We start from the raw sequence: 10,877 nt of genomic DNA, 5'->3' as shown, positions 1-10,877 counted from the left end.
CTGTAATGGGTTCTGTATCAGAACATTAAAATCAAGTAAATCCAACAAACTTTTTTTTCAGTGCAGTATAGGCTTATTATTCCATTAATGACTTGTTGCATTAGGATTTAGTAGATATACAGTATAGGCAGATCTTCTGTTTGACCAAAATATGTTTTCATATGTTTTCAGTCTTTAAAATCCTATGATAAATATAGATTTCCTTTAGGTTTGTTTCATTAAAAGAGGAAGGATATTTTGTATATTATTGCACTCATTGATGAATTTTACATTTTCACATTCTCTACTTACACTTGTTTATTCATAACTGACATCTATTTCTTAATATTCAAGTTGCCTTTTAGGTTCAATCGAGCCCAAGTCACCCACTCTGGCATAGATCAGTGGTTCTCCAAGTCACCCACTCTGGCATAGATCAGTGGTTCTCCAAGTCACCCACTCTGGCATAGATCAGCGGGTCCCCAGAACAAAATTGTTTAATTTCACAATTTCATTGACTAGAAGTTATGCCCAATGAGAGAATATACATTATCTAATAATCCAATATAATATATTTTATGTGCCTGTTCACCGTGACTGGCATATAAAGGGACTTGGCCCAACCCATGAAAACATGCAAAACAGGTTATATCTCATGGTGAAAGAGGCATCTTGTTTTGCCTATTGGACTGCTTCATGCACGCAAGCTGAAATTGTTTTATCAATGCACCAATCACTAGCCAGGGATCCGCCCTCCGTCCAGTATATAAGCTGGTGTTGAAAAATAAATAGGAATGTGAAAAAAAAAATGATAAAGAAAAATCTACAAACTACAACTACAACTACGGTAAGTTTTTGGAATTTCTATTGTCTCTTTTTATGATATACATATCTGCCGTGTGTTTCCTGATTAACATGATTGATGTGGTTGAAAAATAAAAGGCAGTTGAACAATGTATTGAAGCACATTTGATTTGATTTTTATTTGTCTCGAACATAGAAACATAAAACAAGTTTAAAAAAACTAAAAAGGTAGTCAAAGACTATTTCCATACAATAAGTGTTCGAGAAGGAGCAGGGTGAAGTAAAACAACTTATCAAGCCCTGCCCCTTCCTTACAATATTTAACATTATAATGTAATAAAAATAATATAACAAATAATGAAAAATTAAATAAAAGTACAGTTTTTTATATATCCAAATGAGAAAAATATGTATTAGGCAGTCACATTACTGCTCAAGCTCTTCTCTCTTGTGTCCATAAGTGCTTGTGTATATATAGCTACCTTTAAATTGATTGATATTTTTGCTTAATTTTATACCCGCATCCAGACCATTCCAGAGTGATATACCCCACAAACTGCAATGCACATACTTTTAAGAGTTATACGTACCGTAGGTTGCTTTAAAGCTAATGTCCCTCTAAAATTATAAACACTCTCTCTATCCATGAACATTTTTTGAATGTTGCTTGGTAATTTGTTTTTTATTGCCAGAAGCATAATTTGTGCAGATTTGAATTTGATTAAGTCCATGAATTTTAATGTTTGACTCTTTACAAACAGACTATTTGTGTGATCTTAATATCTACCATGATGTACTATCCGTATGGCTCTTTTTTGCAGTGTGCATATCTTTTGTAAGTTGCTTTAAGTATCACTTAAGTTACATGCATCACTTGTCATCAATACTTCTTGAGATCCTCTTGTTAATTATTACAAACTGTACACATCAGGTAAATGGTGCATTTATATAGTGCTTTTATCCAATGCACTTTACAATTCTTGTTCCTCACATTCACCCATTCAGAGGTGAGTGGAGTGGGAATCGAATTGAACCGGAAACCTTCCGACTACCAGACGACCGCTCTACCTCCTGGGCCACTGTCGCCCCATACACCAGTTTTACTATTATGTGTTTATTATGTATAAGACATGCAATTGAATTTCATAAAAATTGTCGTTTTATTTTATTATATACAGTATACTGTGTAGTCCATACGTTTCAGCTTTAATTCCAGGGTGTTTACATCCATATTGGGTGAACTGTGTACGAATTGTAGTCTGCATGCAACCCAACAACCCAAATAATGAGTAGAATAACTAAATGCATTTGGGTAGTACTATAACATGATATTTATACATACAGTATATATATTTATACATATATATATATACAGGGGTGCAGTCGTAATATCAGAACTGCCGACGCCACATGCACGCGCGCTCCCGCGCATACATGTTCCCTCGCTTGCGCACAGAACAGATGATTATTATGCATTATAGTAGGAAACATGTTTGTATAGGAAATTACTAGTTTTAGTTTAGTTTTTGTAAATATTGCCTTGAAATAGAGAAGCTGAAAAAGGTAGCAGGATGTAGCCTTCAATATATAAAGAAATTATATTGTCAATATGGTTGAAAAACAAACAATGTTTTAAATGTAATTGGAGTTACAATTTCTTTAATTGAATTAACTTAAACTAGAAAAGTAAATACAAACTAAATTAACAATGTAACTTAGTTTACAGAAGGACAGTTTCCTTCTGGAGCACAACTTAATGCCTCATCCTTCCAGTCGGGACCAATTTATCGTCCTGGTCGAGACTAATTGGAAGCGGAGTGCAACGCATGCAAAGCTTGACCATATGTTTCTGTGTCTAATAAAAGTGGTGGCGATCTCAAAGCTCACATGCATGGACACAGAAAAACATTACAAACAAAGCAGTGCGAGGCGAGAGTTTGATGGAAAAGTTGACCGAATTGATTGAAGTATATGCAGCTATACAGAGAGAGAAAGAAAATAATTGAAAACGATTTTGATGCCTCAAAATGATGTCTTGGTTTGATAAGATGCTTGTTATGATACAATCATTCTAAGGATTATGTGTGTAATAAATTAGTTTAGTACACTAATTGCAACAAATCTGAAACTGCATAGTGCACTTTTAAATTAGTATCTTTGTGAGGTTACGGTTTTATAATTTTTATTATTATTTATTAATTTTATTAATTTATAATTACATTGAAAAGATACAAAGATATATTTTTTATATCTTAACTTAATGCCTCATCCTTCCAGTCGGGACCATTTGTCACATAGTGAGAGGTTCCACAGATCAAGCAAACCCCCACAGGGCTTGTATTTTGGTTTGGCTCTTCTCGTTCTTTGTTATGCTATCGGTATCCTATTATTATGCAAAGTCTAGGTGATAGATAAGTGCCGGGTACTTGGCGCGACGAGTCCAGTGAAAGTTGTGAACGCATCTTTGTGTGCGCGCGCGTGCACATCCGTGCGTGTACTTCTGCTCAGAAAAAACTGCTAGGATGGCGTGCGTTCCTGAAATCAACTGGGGGTGCACGCATCTAATGGCGCCACGTGCACGCGCGCTCCCGCGAATGCGCATAAATGTCCCCTCGCTTGAGCACAGACTACAGACAGTGCCTAATTGCCTCTACGAATGGAATGTAACACTCGACTTATCATTCACAACAAGTTAGGTGTGAATGTATCTGAGAACGTATTTAACACACCTGACGACCGGTGCTATATATGCAAAGTAGCCCAGGTGGGTATGGGGTAGGTAGGCTACTTATAGCGAGTACTTATCTTACCCTGGGCCTGCACGGAGTGCAACCCCGTCCCATGACGAACGCATGCCTGATCACTGTATATATATATATGTACATTACACACACAAACACACACAAACTTGACACACTCTGCACACAACATGCTTTAGCAGAATCTGACCTATCAAAAAGTTATCCAATACAATAATCTAATGGTTTCCTATACAGAACGAGATCAGTACTGTAATTGCAAATCTGGTATGTCATAAATGTATAGATGTAGCAGTACTGTCTATCTGTATGTCATGTATGTCATATATGTTACGATGAATTGGAAATGGGGGACCCTGGTGTAAACAAGACGAAAGTCTTTCTCTGGTCTGCATCCCCTTAACAATTGTATGTATTGAGCTGTACTGCACTGTACCCATTCTGCAATCTGTTAATAAAGTTTTCATTCATTCATTCATTCAAGAGAGATCCAGAACCTCCCCCCCCCTGGGAGTGGGGACACGTCACCAGCGGGGGGGACTGCTCCACCTACTGAATCAAGTATCAAGAATCAAGAATCAAGAATCAAGAGGGTTACTGTCCACAACCAGTAAGTGCCCTGAACAGAGACCCATAGTTAACGATAAGATAAGATAAGATAATGCTTTATTGATCCCCTTGGGGAAATTCGGGTGTCAAAGCAGCATGGGGGGGGGATACAGGGGGGGGATGCATAGCTTCATAGTCCTATACAGTCCAGTATCTATATACACTATAGATGCACTTAAGGTATAGATACAAATACAATATAATAATATAAAAAGTACAAACACAAGATAGTCCAGTGATGAGTCCAGTGATATGAGTACAGTAAAATGAAATTAAACAATAAAACAGTTAAATATTCCATCCCTGTGCTCAGCTAGGCTAACATGCAGCCAGATAGCTTTCTACTGAACGCATAGAGGAAACTGGTATCCAGCTTCTTGTCTCTCTCTGGAGAAGAGGATAAGCTAATTTCCCCAAATGTTGGCGTGTTCCTTTAATTATAGGCGATCCCAACCAGCACAACAGAGACATGCCAGAGGGAGTTCCACAAATCATGTGAAACCCAGATTCGGCACAAACAAGGGACTAAACACATTTCGCAATTATGCCACAACAATGTGGAACGCCCTACCCACAGCCGTAAAAAGATGTGAATCCCTACCCACATTCAAAACCACTCTTAACACATCAAGTGCCGTTCAGCAGGGGGTGCTGTGGGCCGTGAGTGCCAGCGCTCTGTTCAATAGGGATAAATGCCGGTGTTTGCAGTGCTAAACCTATATTAAATATTATAGCTATGGATCTAATAACCACGTCGATTGTCAGTGAGTTTCTTCCGGTCAACATGCAAAAAACAGATAATTTTTTCATCCATACATTTCCGTTTTATACCGTGGTGAATACGAGCATAGTTCCAGAGTGATTCTGTGTAATCCCAGGGAACTCCGTCAAACAGCGCTTTAGTGCAATTCACTAAACACGTTGCTATTTCTCGCCTGATTATTAGTGCAATTCACTAAACACGTTGCTATTTCTCGCCTGATTATTGAATCGGTCTGAAATCAACACTAGATTATCGGTATTATGTTTCATCGTGCATGCACGAAAGGGGGGGGGGGGAGCCGGCCCTCCGTGCTTTGATTGCAGCCAACGGGACGCACACACACAGACACACGCTGCGATCGCGGGAAAATAATTATCGGATCAACGCAAGATTGATAATATATAGTCCTTACCTTGTCTCTGATGCAATGTTCCCCCTAAGGTGCGCCCGTGCGTGCGCGCGAACATGGCAAAACGCTCCAGCGCACATCTGAAATCTGTCACGCACAGAAACGTTTGTGTAAAATATGCATGTAGTTAAATTGACTGGCGCGTTGCACCGAATACTACGGTAACCTGTTGCGTGTGACGTTACCAAGAGAAGCCTCTCTTTCAGTGCTTTGTGGGCGTCGCTACTGCACGCTCACACAGACGCACACAGAGCAGGAAGCGGACAGATCCGACCAGCATCGCTGGCTCCTCACAATGCCAACGCGAAAATGTACATTACAGATTAACTGCAGAGAAAATTCCCAATTTATCGTCCCGGTCGAGACTAATTGGAAGCGGAGTGCAACGCATGCAAAGCTTGACCATATGTTTCTGTGTCTAATAAAAGTGGTGGCGATCTCAAAGCTCACATGGACACAGAAAAACATTACAAACAAAGCAGTGCGAGGCGAGAGTTTGATGGCAAAGTTGACCGAATTGATTGAAGTATGCAGCTATACAGAGAGAGAAAGAAAATAATTGAAAACTATTTTGATGCCTCAAAATGATGTCTTGGTTTGATAAGATGCTTGTTATGATACAATCATTCTAAGGATTATGAGTGTAATAAATTAGTTTAGTACACTAATTGCAACAAATCTGAAACTGCATAGTGCACTTTTAAATTAGTATCTTTGTGAGGTTACGGTTTTATAATTTTTATTATTATTTATTAATTTTATTAATTTATAATTACATTGAAAAGATACAAAGATATATTTTTTAAGCTGGATTTTATAATACAGAAGAGGTATTATTTAGAACAATACTTCATATTTTTCTTGTTATTTATTTTGTCCAGTAAGACTTGAAAATATATATTATTTTGTCATATAGGTTGATTTAGTTATTTTCTTGAGATTTGTCATATAGATTACTTTAGGCACAATACAGCATGTTGAGTAACTTTGGTTATAGAGAGATATTATTTTGTTATATAAAATAATATAAACAATAATTGTATATCCATACAGAGGAGGCATACTTTAAATATATTATAATGATAAGGCATCTTTGAGTAAACTTTGAGTATCATTAAGTATCTTGAGGCTGAAGGCAGTGTCCTCTTTTAAAAAAAAATCACAATATGGTCACCCTTGAAGTCGCATTATAATTCACTTAATAAAATAAGTCAGCCTCCTAAAAAGACAAAAGTTAGTGACACGACTCACACCGCCGCCGCCAAAGTAAGGACTTTGCTCTGTATCGTCAATCTCAGATTTTTTTACACACCGCCGCTTATCAACTAACCGGTTAATCGGCAGGTGACATATGTTGCTCAGTAGTTGCTGATGTCTGCTCAGGAGGTTTGAGTGTTTGCTCAGACCGAAAAAAAATTAGAGGGAACATTGCTCTGATGTACTGCAAAAAGAATAATCCAATGATCTGTTCGCCATTCCAAATATCCACATCGATCCAGTGTCCAACGTTATCCAGCATTGCACATGAACGGGCGGGTGGGGACTCTTGTCGATGCCATCCCTATAAATCTTAAATTATGGCTATGTGTCTAATCTGGCCGTCGCTTATCAATGACTTGTTTGCAGTCAACAATGTCGAAACGGATTGTTTTTTTTTAAAATCGGTTAATTTCCATTTTATACCATTTTGAAAAACTCTCGTTTCTTGAAACTTCCAGAAGATTTCAGAAGATTCTGTGATAAACGCCCTTTACTGTATACACTATCGTCCTTCTGCTATTCAGTCCAATGGTGGTCAGGCCTGGTCGTTAGCCAAGACCATCCTCGTGTTAGCCGAAGCTAATGCTGATGTGGCATTCCCCCCCCCCCACCGGCGAGGGTGAGAGGGATGAGAGTCTCTGATGATTTCTTCCCTCCTGTGGGATTCGTTTCTTTAGTCTGATTGTAGTCTGCCCTTACCGGGAACCACTGTCACCTTTATAGGATCTTCGTCCTAGCAACGACGGCCCGCCCCCCTTCTGGTTGTCATGCGACACGCTGTCATGACAACTGCTAATAACCTTTCACACATTTCAAAACGTTTCATTACTGTTTCAGTAAGGATGTCACCCCTCCCCCTCGCTCTGTGCCTGTGTCTCCTGCCCCGCCGTTATCTTTGTGTCCAAGATCGGAATGTAAACATTCAGCCCTGCTCAGTGTGGTGCTCACACTAATACCCTGCTCGCTTTGAACCACCGTCTCCTGCTCCCACCACCGTCAGCCTGCACATTTCGACCTCCCTGACCCGGCCCCCTTTAGATGCTCTCATCTCCCCCAATCTATACATCACATACATTGAAAAACACCCAAAAACACCTGTTTCCTTCAGTATGTTGAAGGAGAGAGATTTTTTTGTCAAATAAATTGTGCAATAGTCACTTTTGGTGAGTTGTTCTACATTTAGGTTAAACATTAATGAACAAAGGGACAGCTACAGTATGTAAATTGTAAAGCTATTTTTATTTTTTTTATTCCAGTTGATCATAATGTAATGATCATGAATCAACGCGCGTCTCACTGCGTGTGAGAGAGAGAGAGAGAGAGAGAGAGAGAGAGAGAGAGAGAGAGAGAGAGAGAGAGAGATATCGTGGCCAGCCCACCCTCATTTCACTGCACGCCTTGTGTATGTATGTGACAAATAAACCTCTTGAATCTTGCCATATTCAATCAGTTTCAGTAACTACAGAACAGTACATATTGTTAGACTCACTTGTTGTTTTGTTGCATCAGGTTGGAACGAGCCTCGGCCGTCGTGTTAACCCTTCGAGAAGCTTTTGTGGTCCGGGCTTGAACTTTCCATGATAAAAAGTAGCCATATAAATCCTTTTGTTAGATCCAACACTGTCTGAATGTACAGTATCTCGTGATGATCTCTCCAACTCCTGAGAATACACTTCTTATTACTGAACCACGAGCCTAGCTAAGCTAACTCACGATCTGAAATGAAAATACTACTGGCTCCTCCTCCAAGCATTCTTTTCTGTCTGATGACTGACAACGTGATGAGTACAGTGGCGCAGAGCTTGCTTCGAGCGCTAGAAAACGCGCCCAGAGACATCATATTTTAACCCTCTGATAGGCTAAATGTATTTACTTTGTCTATTTACATTGGCTGCGACGATACAGTGACGTGCACAGTGTGCGCGTTACGTCTATGCGCCCAGCTTTGGAGGAGGTACTCTCTATCAGGAGAGAGAGTGACGTAAATCACGCACAAATCAATGATTTATATTTGATATATTAACGTTATTGTGCATTTGAAACACAAAGTGACAATCAGTGCAAGATATATATGTGATGAAAGACAAAACATCAATTTTGATTTCATGGGGACTGCAACAATTCTCTCCCTCTGTCTCTTTTACAGTCATGTGGAAGAAGACCCAAAGGCCGGATTCTCCGTTCAAGTCAAATTGTCGATTTTAGTCTCTCTTTTGTCATTCATTTTTAAAGCTTTATACTTTGGGTATAGACTCAGCAAAGGGGAGAATTATTGGAAGATATTGGAAGGGCCCGGCCTATATATAGTAGGTGCCATATGTTTCGGGGTGGCTACATTACTGCAAGTAGGGAGTTATGTGCAGTCGAAATATGGGCAAAAAAAAAAATCCTGATTTTGGGGCAATTCTGAGATTTTTGTATAATAAGAACTGGAGGCGGGGCCTAGGTCTTTTAACAGAGAGCCGACTCGATGGGAAGAGAGTGAGACACAAACAGATTCCACCGAGGCTGATTGCACGAGAAAAGAGATGAGACCAGTGTTGCCAAGACAACCACCACAACAACAACAGGACGACGCCAGACCAATTGAAGAAGAGCTTCCTGTTCCAGCGAACTTATTATAGATATAATTCAAAGATGTGTTATCTTGTCAAATAGATCTGTTCTTTATTGAATAAAAAGATCTTCTTTGGGAACTTTGCACCTCGTCTGGCTCCATTTACTCCATTCAACTACAATTGGGTGACAGAAATAGGTTATACAACGCAGAAGAAGAACACTATACAAGTTAGAATTATCACGGTAATAGACTTATCTGTGAAAATAGCTCTGATTATCCCAAGACTGGTCAAATAGATTCCTTACCTCAGATCAGATGTTCTCCAAAAAGATTATTCCAATTCCTGATCGCCATTCCAAATATCGATCATGTTTATTGATCCAACGCTGGGTACTGGAAACACTTATTCTCCGCTGTTCTGATGGTGGGCAATGACTGGGATCGTCTCCGGTTACATGCCTGACAAGTAAAATGTGGAATCCGGACTCTTTTTTTCCCATGCGTTTCATTCAATCCAATCGGGTGCAATACCATCCGGGGAGACGATAGGGGCGGTATTTTACCAATGGAGCTCAGAGAGAGTTCCAGTGGTAACGTGAGGCTAGATTGATGAAATATGAAGAAATCGCTAATAAATTAAAAATAAAACGATTAAACGATGAGATTTCTCGTCGGCTGGCACTCAACGGTTGGCATGAACTAACAAGAAATCTCGTCGCTGGTACTCAAAGTGTTAACAGGCCGCTCCACCGATACCGACCTGTCAAAAGGAGACTGCAAACTGGAATCATTTCCTCAAAAAAAATAAACTCATTGCGCTCAACAGGATAGCAAACAGGAAAACAAAAATCACCACATTTCCCTGGTACCATCCCAGCGCCCATCTCCTTCCCTCCTGGCACTGTCAGTTTACATTTACATTGTCATTTAGCTGACGCTTTTATCCAAAGCGACTTACAAGTTCTGTACGACAAGTGATCAGGAAGGGCAGAACTCTATCAGCTGAGTAACAATGTTCATCAAAGTGATAGGAGTAGGTCTGAGGTGGCCAGAAGATGCAGAGCGTAGGGGTCTTGAGGGTGTGTAGTTGGAGACCATTGACCGGAGGTAGGCGGGAGCGGTTCCCTTTGCTGCACGGTATGCTAGGTCGAGGGCCTTGAAGCGGATTCGTGCAGCAATGGGGAGCCAGTGCAGGTCCCTAAGAAGTGGGGTGACATGGGCCGACTTCGGTAGGTTTGAGATCAGGCGCGCCGCTGCGTTCTGAATGAGTTGAAGAGGCTTGGTGGCAGTGGCCGGGAGGCCAGCGAGCAGTGCGTTGCAGTAGTCGAGGCGGGAGATGACTTGTTGATTGGACGAGGAGTTGGGTGGCTTCTTTTGTCAGGAAAGGGCGGATCCTTCTGACGTTGCTCAGGAGGAATCTGCAGGTTCTGATTGTCGCTGCGATGTGAGCAGAGAAGTTCAACTGGTCGTCAAGGACAACACCAAGGTTCTTGGCGGTCGGGGACGCGGTCACAGCTGCATTCTCGACTGTGATGGAAAGGTCGGTCAGGGGGAGCAATTCTGTTTTGCTTAGGTTCAGTTTGAGGTGGTTGGTCGTCATCCAGGCGGAGATGTCAGACAGACAGGCCGAGATCCGCTCAGAGACGTGGATATCTGAGGGAGGGAAGGAGAGGAAGAGTTGAGTATCGTCGGCATAACAATGATACGAGAAGCCATGAGACGTGATAATGTTAC

General features: G+C 40.5%; 1 long non-coding RNA gene across 1 annotated transcript; it reads left to right on the top strand.

The window, feature by feature from the left end:
- The first annotated feature begins 708 nt into the window (after positions 1 to 708).
- Positions 709 to 9,283, top strand: LOC311243278. Its single transcript, XR_014620652.1, has 3 exons — positions 709 to 826; positions 4,027 to 4,152; positions 8,730 to 9,283. It is a non-coding gene; the product is annotated as an uncharacterized lncRNA (long non-coding RNA).
- The last annotated feature ends 1,594 nt before the right edge of the window (positions 9,284 to 10,877 follow it).

This window comes from Notolepis coatsorum (genome assembly GCF_963971535.1).
Source record: "Notolepis coatsorum genome assembly, chromosome: 16".
Classification (NCBI taxonomy): Eukaryota; Metazoa; Chordata; class Actinopteri; order Aulopiformes; family Paralepididae; genus Notolepis; species Notolepis coatsorum.
This window is presented reverse-complemented; position numbering and strand designations above follow the sequence as displayed.